Raw genomic sequence first — 18269 nt, forward strand, 5'->3', positions numbered from 1 at the left:
GAAACTAAATCCACGTGTGATATTTGAATTTCTTCATAGGGAAATTGGGTCCAGAAAGGCAAACTCTCCTGTGCAAAGTCACAGAATGGTTGGTGGTGGACTGTGCTCTAGAACCCACGTCTCCTGGTCCCCAGGCTAAGGTCTTCACACTGGGCCATCTACACACCTACCCCCATGACAGCTTGTTTCAGAAGGTCCCCATGCAATTAATGCACGACGTACATACAGAGGGTGTATTAAATATATGGGGGTGTGGGTGGGCATAAGATTGTGTAGCTGCACATGGTGTGTGGGAGTGATAAGTACATTATTGTGCGGACGGTTTCATTTTGGGGAGCCGTGCTTTTGGGGTCGTATGTCTGCATGTTTGGCGTGGAAAGTTTTTGTAAATTTGTTTTGGAGATAGTAGGAAGGTACTTGGTGTTTTGGTTGATATACAATATTAGGTTGTTATAATTGATAGTGGCATGGCTTGACCAGGGAATAGTTTAGTTAGAATTTCAGCTTTGGGTGCTGATGGCGGAGTTATTCTCCTTCCTTGAGTCTTGGGGAGGGGTGTTTCTCCTTTTCTGGTTTACAAGACCAGGGTATTTTATATACTACAAAGACTCTTCATTTTAAGAGGTTGTTCTCAATGATACTGGTTACCGGCGTGAGTACTAGAATAATTAGAAAGCATAGAATTGGTGCTAGTTGTCCGATAATGATGAAGGGGTGTTCTACAGGTTGTCCTCCAATTCACGTTACTGTGAGGAGGTCCCCCACTAGTATTCAGAATGGACATTGGCTTAGTGGTCGGAATGTTATGCTTCGTTGTTTGGATGTGTGTAGTATGGGCACGAGTACTAGGATTAGGATGGAGGCTACTAGGGCTAGTACTCCGCCTAATTTATTAGGGATTGAACGTAGGATGGCGTAGGCAAATAGGAAGTATCATTCTGGTTTGATGTGGGGCGGTGTGTTTAATGGGTTTGCTGGGGTATAGTTGTCTGGATCTCCTAGTAGGTCTGGGGAGAATAAGACTAGGATTAGTAAGACTAGTGTTATGAATAGGGCTCCTAGAATATCTTTAATGGTGTAGTATGGGTGGAATGGGATTTTATCTGTATCAGACGAGATTCCTGTGGGATTGTTGGATCCGGTCTCATGGAGGAATAGTAAGGGTACGACTGCAAGGGCAGTGATAATGAAGGGTAGAATAAAGTGGAAGGCAAAGAATCATGTGAGGGTTACTTTGTCAATGGAGAAGTCTCCTCAGATTCATTCCACAAGGTCTGTTCGGATGTATGGGATTGCTGATAGTAAGTTTGTGATGACTGTTGCTCCTCCAAATGGTATTTGTCCTCAGGGTAGTACATAGCCTACAAAAGCTGTTGCTATGACTGTAAATAGTAGGATGACTCTGACATTTCGTCTCTCTACGAACATGTAGGATCCATAGTATAGGCCGCACCCTACATGAATGAATAGGCAGATGAAGAATATTGATGCTCCGTTTGCGTGTAGGTAGCGGATGATTCATCCGTGATTCACGTCTCGGCAGATATGTGTTACAGATGAAAAGGCAGCTGTTGTATCTGATGTGTAGTGTATTGCTAGGAATAGGCCTGTTAGGATTTGTTAAGATTAGGCAGATGCCTAGGTGGGAACTGAAGTTTCATCATGATGAGATGTTTGATGGGGCTGGAAGGTCAATGAATGCATTGTTGATCATTTTTATTAGTGGGTGTGATTTTCGGATGTTGGTCGTTAGTGTTCTTGCAGTTGAAATACAATGATGATTTTTCATGTCATTGGTCGTGGTTAGATTCCATGTGAGAATAATGACAATATACATTGCATTTATTTTAAGCACTACTTTTGTTATTAGTTTTGTTGGATTTTCCTCAAAACCTTCTATTTATGGGGGTGTTGGATTAATTGTGAGGGGTGGAGTTGGTTGCGGTATTGTTTTGAATTTTTTTTTGTCTTGTTGTTGTTGTTGTTGTTGCTATTTCTTGGGCCGCTCCCGCGGCATATGGAGGTTCCCAGGCTAGGGGTTGAATCGGAGCTGTAGCCACCAGCCTACGCCAGAGCCACAGCAACGCGGGATCCGAGCCGCGTCTGCAACCTACACCACAGCTCACGGCAACGCCGGATCGTTAACCCACTGAGCGAGGGCAGGGACCGAACCCACAACCTCATGGTTCCTAGTCGGATTCGTTAACCACTGCGCCACGACGGGAACTCCTGTTTTGAATTTTGATGGGTCTTTCTTGGGTTTAATGGTCTTTTTAATTTATCTGGGAGGTATGTTAGAGGTATTTGGGTATACAACTGCTATAGCTACTGAGATGTACCCTGAGGTTTGAGTTTCTGACAAAACTGTTTTGGGGGGTGTTTGTTTCTGTCTTGATGATAGAATTTTGTATGGTTTATTATGCTTTAAAGGAAGAGGAAGTTTAATGGACTTGGGGATTGGGTGATTTATGATACTGGTGATTCTGGGTTTTTTAGTGAGGAAGCTTTGGGGACCGCTGCTCTATATAGTTACGGTACTTGATTAGTTATTGTTACTGGGTGATCATTACTCATTGGGGTTGTTGTTATTATGGAGATTACTCGTGGTAATTAAATAGTGTTGTACCAATTATAACGGTGATGAGGAATGAGAGAAAGCATAGTTTGATTAGACCTTTTTGGTCGGATACTATAGTTGATATTTTTATTTGAATGTGAGAGGTCGTTTTTGGTAGAATGGTTTCTAATCAAATTAAGTCTAGGAGTGATGATGCAGATTTTTGGCTTGCTGAGAGGTTTAAGTATGTTGGTGGGTGGTGTATGACAGAGGGGTAATAGCCCAGTATATTGGAGAATTTCTATGACTGTGATGAATACTTGAATTTTAAGTACGTGTAGTGTTGTTTAGTTCGAGTGCCAGCATAAAGCCCTTAATAGTTACAATTAAGGCTGTTAGTTTTAGGTAATAGGGTATTTTTATGTGTGGTACTGTTATCGGTAGGATATTGTTGGAGATAAGGAAGCCGGCCAGGACGCTTCCAACTAGGAGGTATTTAATGGAGTTAATTAATAGGGGTTATTTTTGTTAATTAGGACTAAGGGTGAGAAGGGTGGTTGTCCTAGAAGTGCTAAGAAAATGATTTGGGTGCTATAGACAGCTGTTAGGGATGTGGCAATGAGTGTCATTAGTAGGGCTCAGGCGTTTGTATATGATGTATTTGCTGTTTCAATAATTAGGTCTTTTGAGTAAAATCCTGTGAGATAGGGTATTCCTGTTAATGCTAGGTTTCCAGCAATTAGTGCTATTGTAGTAAATGGCATTGCTTTGTACAGTCCGCCCATCTCTCGGATGTCTTGTTCATTGTTGGGGCTGTGGATAATGGATCCAGAGCCCATGAACAATTTGGCTTTAGAGGATGCGTGTGTGCAGATATGGAGGAATGCTAGATAGAGCTGGCTGATGCCAATTGTTACTATTATTAGGCCCGGTTGGCTTGAAGTTGAGAAAGCTACAATTTTTTTGATATCGTTTTGGGTAAGGGTGCATAGTGCTATGAAAAGGGTAGCAATGGCTCCTAGGCATAGTGTAATGGTTTGGACTAGTTTATTGGTTTCTATTAGAGGGTGGAAGCGAATGAGTAGGAATACTCCGGCTACTACTATTGTGCTGGAGTGCAGTAGTGCTGATACAGGTGTTGGGCCTTCTATTGCTGAGGGTAGTCAGGGGTGTAGTCCGAATTGAGCTGACTTCCCTGCTGCAGCTAAGAGTAGGCCTATTAGTGGTATGTTTGGGCACTTATTGTTTAGTATGAAGATTTGTTGGAAATCTCATGCATTTGAATGGGATAGGAATCATGCTATGGATAGGACGAATCCGATATCTCCAATGCGGTTGTATAGGATTGCTTGTAGTGCGGCTGTGTTGGCGTCTGTTCGTCCGTGCCACCATCCGACTAGTAGGAAGGATATAATTCCTACCCCCTTCCAGCCAATGAAAAGTTGGAATAAATTGTTAGCGGTGACGAGAATTATTATAGCAATGAGGAATAATAGTAGGTACTTGAAGAATTGGTTAATAAAAGGGTCTGAGTGTATATATCATATGGAGAATTCTATGAGCGACCATGTGACAAATAATGCTACTGGAATGCATATTATTGAGAAGTCATCTATCTTGAAGCAAACTGACAGTTCTACAGTTTGGAGGGTCATTCAGTGTCAGTTTGAGATGATTATTTCTTGACCTGTGTGGATGAATATTAATATTGGGATTAGGCCAATAGTGAAGGCATAGGATATGTTGGTTTTTACATAATGGGGCTATAGGTTGGTTTTGTAGATGTTAGAGATGGATATTATGATTGGTATTGTGGGAATAGCTAGTGTGGTTAGTGCGAGTGAGGCATATAGGTTTATTACTTTTATTTGGAGTTGCACCACTTCTTTGGTTCCTAAGACCAATGGATAACTGCTATCCTTTAGAAGATGAAAAAGCTGCATTGTTAGATGTGGAGGCATGAGTTAGCAGTTCTTGCATACTTTTTCGGTATATAAGAAGATTTCATTTTCTGTTACTAGATTCACAATCATTGGATTTTCTTAAACTGTATCTACAATATAGGGGCCCTAAAATCGTCTTAGGGTTCAGGGTTAGTAGTAATAGTGATAGGAGGTGGAGGGCTATAAGAGCATTTTCTCGTGTGAAGGATGGTTTGATGTTATTGATACGGTGTGTATACTTTCCTCGTTGGGTTGTAATTAGCATATACAGAGAGTATAGAACTGTGATTAGCATATTGAGTCCTATGAGGATGATGGTGATATTAGATCAGGAGAATGATGCTGTGATGATGAAGAGTTCTCCAATTAGGTTAATGGTTGGGGGTAGAGCTAGGTTTGAGGCTTGCTTGCTATTAATCATCATGTTGCCGTAAGTGGTAGAAATGTCTGTACGCCCCGGGCTAGGATCATGGTTCAACTGTGTACGTGCTCGCAGTTGGTGTTTGTGAAGCAGAATGGTATAGACGATGTTAAGCCGTGGGCAATTATTAGGGCTGTTGCCTCAATAAAGCTTCATGGGGTTTGGATAAGGATTGCTACAATTACAAGCGCTATATGACTTACTGATGAGTAAGCAATTAGGGATTTCAGGTTGATTTGGCCTAAGCAGATTGAGCTGGTTATGATTATGCCCCACAGGGAGAGTGTTAAAAATGGGTAGGCTATGAAGCTTGTTAGTGGGTTGAGAATGGCGGTCACCTGCAGTATGCCGTAGCCTCCAAGTTTTAATAGGACGGCTGCAAGTACTATTGAGCCTGCGATATGGGCTTCCACATGGGCTTTGGGTAATCAAAGATGAAGTCCGTATAGTGGTATTTTTACTATGAAGGCTATAATACATTCTAATCATATGAAGATATTTGATCAGGTGTTAGGCAGTGCGTGGGTTCAGTTAATGTATGACTAAGAAGTTTAGTGAGCCCATGGTGTTTTGGATATAAACTAACGTTACTAGAAGTGGGAGGGATCCTGCTAGGGTGTAGAATAGGAAGTATAGTCCTGCGTTAAGTCGTTCTGTTTGGTTTCCTCAGCGTGTAATGATGATTAGTGTGGGTACTAGTGTTGCTTCGAATAGGATATAAAATAAGATTAGTTCGGTGGCAGGAAAGGTTATTACTAAGAATAGTGGCAGTAGCACTAGTATTATAGTTTTTTTCGGGTTGATGTCTCTTGCTAGGTGTGATTGGCTGGCTATCAGCATAAGAGGAAGTAGCCATGCAGTTAGGACTAGTAGGGGTGCTGACAGCCAGTCGGAGAAAAATGTCAGGGAGAGGTTGAGACTATTGTTGTTTAACTGATTGAGTAGGGATGGGCTGATTAGGCTAGTCAGGAGGCTGTATGTTGTTAGGTTGACTCAGATCATGTTGTGTTTTGATCTTCATGTGAGGGGTAATACTATTATTGTTGGGATGATCATCTTTTTTTTTTCTTTTTTTTTTTTTGCTATTTCTTGGGCCACTCCCACGGCATATGGAGGTTCCCACGCTAGGGGTCGAATCGGAGCTGTAGCCACCAGCCTATGCCAGAGCCACAGCAACGCGGGATCCGAGCCGCGTCTGCAACCTACACCACAGCTCACGGCAACGCCGGATCGTTAACCCACTGAGCAAGGGCAGGGACCAAACCCGCAACCTCATGGTTCCTAGTCGGATTCCTTAACCACTGCGCCACGACGGGAACTGCCCGGGATGATCATCTTTAGCACTGTAGGAGATTTAGGTTTTGAACATAGTTGGTGCCGTACGTATTTGAACCTATCAGTCGTAGCGATAGGCCAAGTGCGGCCTCACAGGCTGCAAATACTAGTAGGATAATGGGTATTGCACTGGCCAGGGTGAAGTGTGTATTTAAGATGATTAGGGTTGATATAATAAAAAGTGATAATATTATTCCTTGTAGACATAGTAGTGAAGATATCAGGTGGGATTGGTATATTGCTAGTCCTACGAGGGCAACTATGAATGCTACGATAATGTTTATGCATACTAATGGCATCTGATAATTATGAAGTAACTCATAATCCAATGAGTCGAAATCATTTGTTTTGTTTTAAACTAATTACCATATTCAGTTCATTCTAGGCCTTTTTTTTTCCATTTTTTTAAATTTTTTTATTTTCCCACTGTACAGCAAGGGGGTCAGGTTATCCTTACATGTATACATTACAATTACATTTTTCCCCCAGCCTTTCTTCTGTTGCAACATGAGTACAAAGTTCTCAATGCTATTCAGCAGGATCTCCTTGTAAATCTAAGTGGTGTCTGATAAGCCCAAGCTCCCGATCCCTCCCATCAGGCAGCCACAAGTCTCTTCTCCAAGTCCATGATTTTCTTTTCTGAGGAGATGTTCATTTGTGCTGGATATTAGATTCCAGTTATAAGTGATATCATATGGTATTTGTCTTTGTCTTTCTGGCTCATTTCACTCAGTAGGAGATTCTCTAGTTCCATCCATGTTGCTGCAAATGGCATTATGTCATTCTTTTTTATGGCTGAGTAGTATTCCATTGTGTATATATACCACATCTTCCGAATCCAATCATCTGTCGATGGACATTTGGGTTGTTTCCATATCCTGGCTATTGTAAATAGTGCTGCAATGAACATGCAGGTGCATGTGTCTCTTTTTTTTTTTTTGTCTTTTGTCTTTTTTGTTGTTGTTGTTGTTGTTGCTATTTCTGGGGCCGCTCTTGCGGCATGGGGGGTTCCCAGGCTAGGGGTTGAATCGGAGCTGTAGCCACCGGCCTACGCCAGAGCCACAGCAACGCGGGATCCGAGCCGTGTCTGCAACCTACACCACAGCTCACTGAGCAAGGGCAGGGACCGAACCCGCAACCTCATGGTTCCTAGTCGGATTCGTTAACCACTGCACCACGACGGGAACTCCTGCATGTGTCTCTTTTAAGTAGAGTTTTGTCTGGATAGATGCCCAAGAGTGGGATTGCGGGGTCATATGGAAGTTCTATGTATAGATTTCTAAGGTATCTGCAAACCGTTCTCCATAGTGGCTGTACCAGTTTACATTCCCACCAACAGTGTAGGAGGGTTCCCTTTTCTCCACACCCCCTCCAGCACTTGTTATGTGTGGATTTATTAATGATGGCCATTCTGACTGGTGTGAGGTGATATCTCATGGTAGTTTTGATTTGCATTTCTCTTATAATCACCGATGTTGAGCATTTTTTCATGTGTTTGTTGGCCATCTGTATATCTTCTTTGGAGAAATGTCTATTCAGGTCTTTTGCCCATTTTTTCCATTGATTGATTGGTTTTTTTGCTGTTGGGTTGTATAAGTTGTTTATATATTCTAGAGATGAAGCCCTTGTCGGTTGCATCATTTGAAACTGTTTTCTCCCATTCTGTAAGTTGTCTTTTTGTTTTCTTTTGGGTTTCCTTTGCTGTGCAAAAGCTTGCACAGCAAAGTTTGATGAGGTCCCATGGGTTTATTTTTGCTCTAATTTCGATTGCTTTGGGAGACGGACCTGAGAAAATATTCATGAGGTTGATGTCCGAGAGTGTTTTGCCTATGTTTTCTTCTAGGAGTTTGATGGTGTCCTGTCGTATATTGAAGTCTTTCAGCCATTTGGAGTTTATTTTTGTGCATGGTGTGAGGGTGTGTTCTAGTTTCATTGCTTTGCATGCAGCTGTCCAGGTTTCCCAGCAATGCTTGCTGAATAGACTTTCTTTTTCCCATTTGATGTTCTTGCCTCCCTTGTCAAAGATTAATTGACCATAGGTGTCAGGGTTTATTTCCGGGTTCTCTCTTCTGTTCCATTGGTCTGTCTGTCTGTTTTGATACCAGTACCACACTGTTTGGATGACTGTGGCTTTGTAGTATTTCTTGAAGTCTGGGAGAGTTATGCCTCCTGCTTGGTTTTTGTTTCTCAGGATTGCTTTGGCGATTCTGGGTCTTTTGTGGTTCCATATAAATGTTTGGATTGTTTGTTCTAGTTCTGTGAAAACTGTCCTGGGGAATTTGATAGGGATTGCATTGAATCTGTGGATTGCTTTGGGTAGTATGGCCATTTTTACAATATTGATTTTCCCAATCCAGGAACATGGAATATCTTTCCATTTCTTTACATCTTCTTTGATTTCTTTGATTAAAGTTTTATAGTTCTCGGCATATAGGTCCTTTACCTCCTTGGTCAGGTGTATTCCGAGGTATTTGATTTTGTGAGGTGCAATTTTAAAAGGTATCGTATTTTTGGATTCCTTTTCTAATATTTCATTGCTGGTATGCAGAAATGCAACTAACTTCTGAATGTTAATCTTATATCCTGCTACTTTGCTGAATTTATGAATCAGTTCAAAACCTCAAGTTTTGGGGTTGAGTCCTACTATACTATGTATAGTATCATGTCATCTGCACACAGTGACAGTTTGATCTCTTCTCTTCCTCTATGGATGCCTTTTATTTCTTTGGTTTGTCTAATTGCTGTGGCTAGGACTTCCAAAACTATGTTGAAGAGCAGTGGTGAGAGTGGGCATCCCTGTCTTGTTCCAGATTTGAGTGAGAAGGCTTTCAGTTTTTCCCCATTGAATATTATATTTGCTGTGGGTTTATCATAAATGGCTTTGATTATATTTAGGAATGTTCCCTCTATACCCACTTTGGTGAGGGTCTTGATCATGAATGGATGTTGGACTTTGTCAAATGCTTTTTCTGCGTCTATTGAGATGATCATATGATTTTTGACTTTTTTTTTGTTAATGTGGTGTATGATGCTGATTGATTTGCGTATGTTGAACCATCCTTGTGAACCTGGGATGAACCCAACCTGGTCATGGTGTATAATTTTTTTTGGTATGTTGTTGGATTCGGTTGACTAAGATTTTGTTGAGAATTTTTGCATCTATATTCATCAATGATATTGGGTGATAGTTTTCTTTTTTGGTGGTATCTCTGTCTGGTTTTGGAATGAGGGTGATGGTGGCATCATAGAATGTCTTTGGCAGTATTCCTTCTTCTTCAACCTTTTGAAAGAGTTTAAGGAGGATGGGCACCAATTCCTCTTTATATGTTTGATAAAATTCACCTGTGAAGCCATCTGGTCCTGGACTTTTATTTGTAGGGAGTGATTTTATGACCTCTTCAATTTCATTTCTAGTGATCGGTCTGTTCAGTTGGTCTGTTTCTACTTGATTCAGTTTTGGCAGGCTGTAAGATTCTAGAAAATTGTCCGTTTCTTCCAGATTGTCAAACTTGTTGCCGTATAGTTGTTCATAGTATTCTCTTATGGTTTTTTGTATTTCTGCTGTATCCGTTGTGATTTCTCCTTTTTCATTTATAATTTTGGTTATTTGGGTTCTTTCTCTCCTCTTTTTAGTGAGTCTGGCCAGGGGTTTGTCCATTTTGTTCACCTTTTCAAAGAACCAGCTCTTGGTTTTATTAATTTTCTCTATTGTTTTTTGAGTCTCTATTTTATTGATTTCTTCTTTGATCTTTATAATTTCCTTCCTTCTGCTGACTTTAGGACTTTTTTGTTCTTCTTTTTCTAATTCATTTAGGTGGAGGGTTAAGTTGTCAATTTGGGATCTTTCTTGTTTTTGGAGAAAGGCTTGTATTGCAATAAATTTCCCTCTGAGCACTGCTTTCGCATCATCCCATAGATTTTGAGCGGTTGTGTCTTCATTATCATTTGTTTCAAGGTAGTTTTTAATTTCCTTCTTGATTTCCTCATTGACCCATTGGTTTTTTAGTAGCATGTTGTTTAGTCTCCATGTAGTAGGTTTTTTTCTCTTTCCTTTTCCCATGGTTGATTTCTAATTTCATGGCATTGTGGTCAGAGAAGATACTTGAGATAATTTCTATGCTCCTAAATTTATTGAGATTCGCTTTGTGTCCCAATATGTGGTCGATTCTTGAGAATGTTCCATGAGCATTTGAGAAGAATGTGTATTCTGCTTTTTTTGGATGTAGTGTCCTGAAGATATCAATGAAGTCTAACTTTTCTATTGTTTCCTTTAGGATCTCTGTTGCTTTATTGGTTTTCTGTCTAGAGGATCTGTCCATTGATGTGAGGGGGGTATTAAGGTCTCCTACTATGATTGTATTCTCATCAATATCTCCCTTTATGTCTGTTAATATTTGATGTATGTATCTGGGTGCTCCTGTATTTGGGGCATATATGTTGATGATAGTAACATCCTCTCCTTGGCTGGATCCCTTAATCATTAAGTAGTGTCCTTCTTTTTCTTTCTTTATGTCTTTTGTTTTAAAGTCTATTTTGTCTGATATGAGCGTTGCGACTCCTGCTTTTCTGTCATGTCTATTGGCGTGAAATATTTTTCCCCACCCTTTCACTTTCAATCTATATGTATCTTTAGTCCTAAGGTGAGTTTCTTGTAGGCAGCATATTAAAGGTTTTTGCCTTTTTATCCACTCAGCCACTCTGTGTCTTTTGATTGGGGCAAGTTCAGTCCATTGACATTTAAGGTGATAATTGATAGATGATTATTTATTGCCATTTGAACCTCGTGTTCCAGTTGATTCTATGGTTCTCCATTCTTCCTTTCTTTTTTTTTTTTTTGTTTGTTTGTTTGTTTGGTTGGATGGTCTCCTGTTATTATCTGCTTGAGTGTATTTTTTTTTCATTTTTTGCAAATGCAATATTTGGTTTTGGCTTGTGGTTGCCCTGTTTTTTAAGTATGCTAACCCCTTCCCATAATTGTGTGTTTTAGCCTGATGGTCCTGTAAGTTCAAACACTTCATTACTATATTAAAATTATGAAGAGAAACGTACAAAAAAAAAAAAGGGTTATTTACTTCCTAACATCCCTTGCCCACATTTTATGGTTTTGATGACTCTTTTTTATTTTTTTCTTTTTAATTTTATTTTGTTTGAGGCCTGTTCATGATTAAATCTGTATCTGGCTTATTTGAGTGACTGCTCTCTGATTGCGGTTTCCTCAGTCCTAGTTCTTCCTTTTCTTCTTTTTTTTTTCTTTTCTTTTTTCTTCCCTTTCCTTCCTTTCTTTTTTTTTTTTTTTGTCTTTTGTCTTTTTTGTTGTTGTTGTTGTTGCTATTTCTTGGGTCGCTCCCGCAGCATATGGAGGTTCCCAGGCTAGGGTTTGAATCGGAGCTGCAGCCACCGGCCTAAGCCAGAGCCACAGCAACTCGGGATCTGAGCCACGTCTGCAACTTACACCACAGCTCACGGCAATGCCGGATCGTTAACCCACTGAGCAAGGGCAGGGACCGAACCCGCAACCTCATGGTTCCTAGTCGGATTCGTTAACCACTGTGCCACGACGGGAACTCCTCCTTCCTTTCTTTTTGATTTAGAGAAGCCCTTTCAATATTTCCTTTAACCTGGGTTTTGTGTTGCAGTATTAAGTTTTTGTTTGTTGGAAAAAATTTTTATTTCCCCTTCTATTTTAAATGATATTCTTGCTGGATAGAGTATTCTAGGTTGCATATTTTTTCCTTTTAGCACTTTAAATATCTCTTGCCATTCCCTCCTGGCCTGTAAGTGTTTCTGTAGAGAAGTCAGCTGATATCTTATGGGGGTTCCCTTGTAGGTAACATTCTGTTTTTCTCTTGCTGCCTTTAGGATCCTCTCTTTATCACTAACTTTTGCCATTTTTATTATGATGTGTCTTGCTGTGGGTCTATTTGGGTTCAGTTTGTTTGGGGCCCTCTGTGCTTCTTGTATCTTGAACCCAGTATCCTTTAGATTTGGGAAGTTTCCAGCGATAATTTCTTCAAATATATTTTCCATCCCGTTATCTTTTTCTACTCCTTCTGGAATTCCTATTATGCATAGATTGGCCCGCTTTATATTATCCCATAGCTCTCTTATATTGCTTTCCAGTTTTTGATTCGGTTTTCTGTCTGTTGACCGGATTGAGTGATTTCCATTATTCTATCTTCCATATCACTGATTCATTCTTGTGCATTATTCATTCTGGTTTTTACTGCCCTTAGTTCAGTTTGCATCTCTGCAAATGAATGTTCTAGTTTTTCTTGGCTCCTCCTTATATTTTCTAGTTCCTTTCTGAGGGTATCTGCATTACTGTTCATATCTTCTCTTAATTCCTTCAGTATTTTCACTATTTCTCTTTTGAACTCCAGGTCTGTCAGACTGCCAGATCTGTTTCATTGTTGACTGCTTTAGGTGAGTTCTCCTGTTGGTTTGACTGGGGGTGGTTTCTCTGCTTCTTCATCTTGCTTGTTGTTTTCTTTCTCCTGAGGGAGTTGTACTCTCCGTTATCGGGCAGTGTTTGCCTTGTCACTGCCGTGGAATATTTCCTGAGGGCTGGCGTTGTTGGTCAATCTTTTTTGAGGCAGTGTGGCTTTTCTGGAGTGTTGATGGGGCTAACAGTGTTTCTTTGAAGCAAAGGAGGACTTCCTGCGGGCAGACAGGACTGGGAGGTCCACACCACGATGGTAGCAGATTTCACTTGGTCATGCCGAGCTTGCTCTGGTGTTTTTAGGCTGTGGGGTTCTTGCAGGGGGTTGGCGGTGTTGGGCAGCTGTTCCTCAGGAGTGCAGCACCCCCTGGGGGCTGGAGCAGCTATCTGGGTCACTGAGAACCTAAGAGGCTCTTCCCTAGGGCAGCCCAACTCAGAAGGATAGCCTGAGAATGTAGGCAGATCTTTTCATAGTCTGGCCAAGCTTGTTGCAGCTTTTCTGGGCTGCAGGGGCTCTTCTGGGGGGCTGGTGGTGCTGAGCAGCTATTCCGAGGGAGTAGGGCACCCCCTAGGGGCTTGGGCGGGTAGCAGGGCCACTGGAAACCCAAGAGGCTCCTCCCCAGGGCAGCCCGACTCAGAAAGACCGTCTGAGATCTTTTCCCCGCTCGGCCGAGCTTGTTGCAGCTTTTCTGGGCTGCAGGGGGTCCTGCCTGGAGCTGGCAGTCCTATGCAGCTGATCCACTAGAACACCCCCTGGGGCTAGGGCGGGTAGCAGGGCCGTTGGAAACCAAAGAGGCTCCTCCCCGCGGCACCCTAACTCAGAAAAACCATCCGGGAATTAGGCAGATCTATTCACTGCCTGGCTAGGCTTGTTCTAGCTTTTCTGGGCTGCAGGCCTTTTCTCGGGAGCTGGTGGTGTTTGGTGCTACTCTGCGGAAGTATAGCCCCTCCAAAGGGCAAGCAGGCCTGTGCAGGGACAGCCCCTGCAGTGGTAGGCTTCAGGCAATTGCTGAGACCAGCCCTCCTGGATGGCAGGCAGCCCCAGGTTCGGCGAGAGCATAGGGGGTGGTGGGGGTGGGGGGAGGGGATGCACTGCGAAGCACAGCTTTCAGCTAGCTAGCGGGCCTGTAAGCTTGCTGTGGCGTGGGGGGTATTCTATGGGGACCCACCCCTTCTTCTCTTCCCTCCCCAGCATGGGTGCAGACCAGGCTCTTTTCCCAGGTTCCCTCTGATGCGGCTTTCCACTTCCCCGCCCCTAGAGTATTGCTCCCTTCCTCTGCGACAGCTTTGCTTTCTAGTCTCCCAGGCAGTCTCTGCCCCGTCAAATGGTTTCTAGACCTCCCAAGCAGTTTCCGCTCTGCCCTGCCCCCCCAGCCCGGGCACTAACCTCTGGAGCCGAGGACTCGGTGCCCAGCCCCCACCCAGGCGTGTCAATTTTTGGTGACTGTGCCCGTAGTTCAGATGGTCCGTTGGGTTCTTGATCGGCTTTTCCATACTCCAACTTACTGCTACCCTCTTCTCTGCATCTGGAGATTCCTCCAGTTCGTTTGATCTTTCCCCCGTGTAGGTGACTTTCCAGGGTGCGGGATCCCTTTCTCCTCCGCAGTTCCCTTTCGGGAGCGCCCCCGTCCCACTCGGATTCACCTTCTCTCACTCTCCTCTTTTCTCCCGTTCTGCCCGGTAATGTCACGAACTTCTTGCCGTTATTGGAGTTTAGGTTCTTCTGCCAGCGATTGGTTGCTGTTCTGTGCGAGTCATTTATTCTGTAGATGTGCTTTTTTTTGTTTCGAGCGTGTCCCCCTACTCCTCCGCCATCTTGTCTTCTCTCTCTAGGCCTTTTTGAGTCCATTCGTAGGCTAGGCTTGCTGCTAGTAATGCTATTATGAGCATAGTGCTATTGTGAGCATAGTTTTGAAGTTATCTTTTTGAGATGCTCATGGTAGGGGTAGGTGGAGGGCGATCTCCAAGTTGAAAAAAAGGAATGTGATGGCTACCAGAAAGAATTTTATTGAAAATGGAAGGCGTGACGATCTTATAGGATCGAATCCACATTCAGATGGGCTTGTTTTTTCTGAGTATGTGTTTAGTTGGGGTAATCAGAATGTGATTAATACAAGGAAGGAGGCTAAAGTCACGTTTGTAAGTAAGGTCAGTATGATATTTATTATTCTTTTTCGGGTTTTCCTGAAATTAACTGATTGGAAGTCAGTTGTACTCCTTGATACTAAAAGAATAGGAACCTCATCAATAGATGGACATGTAGAGGAATGATCATCCTACATCTACGAAATGTCAATACCAGGCTGCAGCTTCAAAGCCAAAGCGGTGGCTAGATGTGAAGTGGAATTTTAACTGTAGTAGGAAACAGACTGCCAGGAAGGTGGATCCAGTGATTACGTGTGGTCCGTGGAATCCTGTGGCCACGAAGAAAGTTGAGCCATATACCCCATCAGAAATTGTAAAAGGTGCCTCATAGTATTCTGAGGCTGGAAGTAGGGTAAAGTATACACCCAGTGCAGTGGTAATGAAGAGTGCTTGGAGCATATGTTTGCGGTCTCCCTCCACAAGACTATGGTGGGCTCAGGGAATAGATACTCCCGAGGCAAGCAGGATTGAGGTATTTAATAGTGGCACTTCTAGTGGATTTAGTGGTGAATTCCTGTTGGTGGTCAGCAACCTCCTAGTTCGGGTGTTGGTGCAAGGCTAGAGTGGTAGAAAGCTCAGGAGAATCTGGAGAAGAATAGGGCTTCAGAGATAATAGAAGTATGCTGTATCGTCATCCTTTTGAACCACTGGTGTGTGGTGGCCTTGGAAATTGCTCTCTCGGATGATATCCCGTCATCATTGACACATGGTTAGAGTATTGGTTAATAGTCCTGAAGATGATAGGAATATTGAGTTGAAGTGAAATCACATGATTAGGCCTGATGTTATTAGAAGGGCCGATAGAGCTCCTGTAAGGGGCCATGGCTTGGGTTGACTATGCGGTATGCGTGCATTTGGTGGGTCATTATGTGTTGTCCTGTAGGTATAGGCTTACCGGTACTATAAATACACAGGCTTGGATCGGGGCTATGGCAAATTCAAAGATGGTTAATAAGATGAGAATAGTAAATGTGATGAGGGCTGTTGCAGTGCTGATATTGAGTAATGCTAAAGTAGCTCCTCCAATTAGATGAATTAGGAGATGTCCTGCTGTGATATTGGCCGTTAGTCGTACGGCTAGGGCTACTGGTTGAATAAATAGGCTAATGGTTTCGGTAATTAGTAGTATCAGAATCAGTGGGGCTGGCATTCCTTGTGGTAGAAAATGGGCCAAGGATGCTTTAGTTTTGTGACGAAATCCCATGAATACAGTTGCTGATCACAGGGGATTGCTATACCTAGGTTTATTGATAGTTGTGTTGCAGGTGTAAATGAGTGTGGTAGTAGGCCTAGAATATTTGTTGAGCCAATAAATATAATGAGAGATATAAGTATGAGTGCTCAGATTTGGCCCTTTTGATTGTGAATGGCTATCATTTGTTTAGATATGAGTTGAATTAGTCATTGTTGAATAGAGATCATACGATTATTAATTAGTCATTTAGGTGCTGGAAATAGTAGGCTGGGACATACGATTAGAGTGACAATGGGAAGTCCTATTATCGTAGGGGTAATGAAAGAGGCAAATAGATTTTCGTTCATTTTGTTTCTCAGGGGGTATTTTGCTTTTGTCCTTTAGATTCAGTTGGCTCTGGGCTCATGGGGTAAGTAGAGTTTGAGACTTTTGATTGAAATAAGATGAAGAGAACTATGATTATGGATAAAGTAGTAATGAATCATGTAGATGTATCTAATTGTGGCATATCATTGAGGGGAGGATTAAGCTCCCGATCTCTAACTTAAAAGGTTAGTGCTGACTAGCTTCTCAATGAACCTGTTAGTATTGATGTTGACCATTTTTCGAAGTATTTTAGTGGGACTAATTCGAGTACAATGGGTATAAAACTGTGGTTTGATCCACAGATCTCTGAGCATTGCCCACAGTAAAGACCAGGCCGTGTCGACATTAGAGCTGTCTGATTTAATCGTCCTGGGATAGCATCTGTTTTTAGGCCGAGAGATGGGACGGCTCATGAGTGTACGTCGTCCTCGGAAGACACCACCATTCGAATTGTCATCTCTGTTGGTTAGACTACTCTATTGTCTACTTCTAGTAGTCGTATTTCTCCGGGCTTTAGGTCTGATGTGGGGATTATGTATGAGTCAAAGGTAAGGTCTTCATAGTCTGTATATTCATAGCTTCAGTATCATTGATGTCCCATAGTTTTTACAGTTAGGGCTGGGTTATTGATTTCGTCTATTATATACAGGATTCGCAGTGATGGGAGGGCAATTAGGATTAGGATGATGGCGGGTAGGATTGTTCAAATTGTTTCTACTTCTTGGGCATCTATCGTGCTAGTGTGTGTCAGTTTTGTTGTTAGTATGAGTGAGATATAATACTAGCAAGCTAATTAAGAAAACGATTATTAGTGTATGGTTGTGAAAGTGTAAAAGTTCTATGATGGGTGAAGTGGCGTCTTGAAAGCCTAGTTGAAAGGGATAAGCCATGGAGATATACAGGGCTTTCACCTATAATATAACTTTGACAAAGTTATGTAATATTTTACTAATATCTCAATTATTGAGAAAGACATAGTGGCTATGACGTTGGCTTGAAACCAGTGAGAGAGGGTTCGATTCCTTCCTTTCTCACAACTATTTCAAGTTTCTATAGGTTACTTCTTCAAATGTGTGATAAGGAGGGGGACATCCATGTAGTCATTCCAGGTTTGTACTTGTTAGCTCTACTGCAGATACTTCTCGTTTTGATGCAAATGCTTCTCAGATAATGAAGATCATTAATATTACTGCCGTTAATGAGATGAATGAGCCTATTGAGGAGATAGTGTTTCATGCTGTGTATGCATCTGGATAATCAGAATATCGTCGGGGTATTCCAGACAGTCCTAGGAAATGTTGTGGGAAGAAGGTCATGTTTACTCCCACGAATATGATGACAAAGTGGACTTTTGCTCATGCTTGGTTGAGTGTATATCCAGAGAATAGGGGGAATCAGTGAACGAAGCCTCCTATAATGGCAAATACTGCTCCTATAGATAAGACATAGTGGAAGTGTGCAACTACATAGTATGTGTCATGTAGTACAATGTCTAGAGATGAATTAGCTAGTACAATACCTGTTAGACCTCCTACAGTGAATAGGAAAATGAACCCTAGAGCCTATAATATTGCTGGTGACCATTTAATATTTCCATCGCGAAGGGTAGCTAGTCAGCTGAATACTTTTACTCCAGTTGGAATGGCAATAATTATTGTGGCGGATGTGAAGTATGCTCGTGTGTCTACATCTAAACCCACAGTGAACATGTGGTGGGCCCATATGATAAAGCCTCAGAATCCAATGGACAGTATAGCTCACACTATACCCATGTATCCAAAAGGTTCTTTTTTTCCTGAGTAGTAAGTTACGATGTGTGAGATTATTCCGAATCCAGGTAAGATAAGGATATAAACTTTGGGGTGTCC

At 42.1% G+C, this 18269-nt stretch overlaps 4 pseudogenes; all 4 read right to left on the minus strand.

Moving 5' to 3' along the window:
* Positions 1–504: 504 nt before the first annotated feature.
* Positions 505–1789, minus strand: LOC125121894 (cytochrome b-like; annotated as a pseudogene).
* Positions 1790–2597: 808 nt separating this feature from the next.
* LOC125121895 (NADH-ubiquinone oxidoreductase chain 5-like) lies at positions 2598–4590 on the minus strand (annotated as a pseudogene).
* Positions 4591–15690: 11100 nt separating this feature from the next.
* On the minus strand, positions 15691–16382 carry LOC125122871 (ATP synthase subunit a-like; annotated as a pseudogene).
* LOC125122870 (cytochrome c oxidase subunit 2-like) lies at positions 15833–17438 on the minus strand (annotated as a pseudogene).
* Between the last annotated feature and the right edge of the window lie 831 nt (positions 17439–18269).

Source organism: Phacochoerus africanus, chromosome 3 (assembly GCF_016906955.1).
Source record: "Phacochoerus africanus isolate WHEZ1 chromosome 3, ROS_Pafr_v1, whole genome shotgun sequence".
NCBI classification, from domain to species: Eukaryota; Metazoa; Chordata; class Mammalia; order Artiodactyla; family Suidae; genus Phacochoerus; species Phacochoerus africanus.